The following is a 1,397-nucleotide window of genomic DNA, read 5'->3' as shown; positions in this document are numbered from 1 at the left end:
CGTTAGCACGCCGGGCGAAATGCTTAGCGGTATTTCGTCTGTCTTTACGTTCTGAGTTCAAATTCCGCCGAGGTCTACTTTGCCTTTCATCCTTTCGGGCTCGATAAATTAAATACCAGTTACGCACTGGGGTCGATGTAATCGACTTAATCCCTTTATCTGTCCTTGTTTGTCCCTCTATGTTTAGCCCCTTGTGGGCAATAAAGAAATAAGAATTAATAATAATGATAGTGATAGTGATGATGATGATGAACACAGCAAATATTTTGCAGATGGAGAGAGTTAGAGAGAGAGAGAGAGAGAGAGAGAGAGAGAGAGAGAGTTTGGTATTGTAATTTTATTTCATATTCGACGTGTTTATAATTTCACCTGGTCTTTTATGTCTACAAACGGTAAATAACTTTTGATAAAAAATGAGGTGCTGTTCATGATTGTCTGTTTTCAGTGAAAAAAAAAAGGGTCATCAACTGTCAGCATTTGTTACTATCAGTCTTCGTCAGTCCTTATAAGTCATCGTTAGTCTTCATTGTTCAATCGTTGTTTATCACGGATCATCGTTTATCAACTGTAAATTTTATTACCGAAGAGAGAGAGAGAGAGAGAGAGAGAGAGAGAGAGAGAGAGAGAGAGAGAGAGAGAGAGAGAGAGAGAGAGAGAGAGAGAGAGACAGAGAGAGAGAGACAGAGAGATACAGAGAGAGAGATACAGAGAGAGACAGAGGTAGAGAGAGAAAGAGAGAGAGAGAGAGAGGAGAAGAAAAGAGGGAAAGAGATTAGGAGAGGAAAAGGGAAAGAGAGAAAAGGGAGTGAGAGCGAGAGAGAATCATTAGGGAGCGTGCATGTGTGTGTGTGTTTTCTTGCATTGCGAAAAAGAGGGCTGTCACCAAAACAGCTTCAGTGTCCACACTGCCGCGCCAAATCGCCGGCGTCCAAACAGCTGCGCCCAATTGTCCCATTCCGTGATAAATCCCTATGTAATCAAAACTAAATCAAAACTAAGTAAGCCCTCGCTATTTCGCGTCGCTGAATCAATGAATGGTGCTGTTGCTGCCCCGAAGATCCTTTAGCACTGTCAAAATTTTTATGTTATTCTAACAATAAAATCGCAATCGCTAACTACTACGCTACCTGATTACTAAACTTTATTTAACTTTCTGCTTTACAATATGTATATGACTGCTAGTTAAATATTGAAGGAACGGGAAACGGGAACATTTTTCAGACATTAGATTCCTGTACATCTTTGACAAAACAGAACTGACAGGAAACTTAAATTTTGGCGCAATAAGCAGGAATAAACGAATAGATAGATAGATAGATAGATAGATAGATAGATAGATAGATAGATAGATAGATAGATAGACAGACAGTCGGATAGATAGATAGATAGATACATAC

Source organism: Octopus bimaculoides, chromosome 28, assembly GCF_001194135.2.
Source record: "Octopus bimaculoides isolate UCB-OBI-ISO-001 chromosome 28, ASM119413v2, whole genome shotgun sequence".
Lineage (NCBI taxonomy): Eukaryota > Metazoa > Mollusca > Cephalopoda > Octopoda > Octopodidae > Octopus > Octopus bimaculoides.
Note: the sequence above shows the minus strand (reverse complement) of the source record.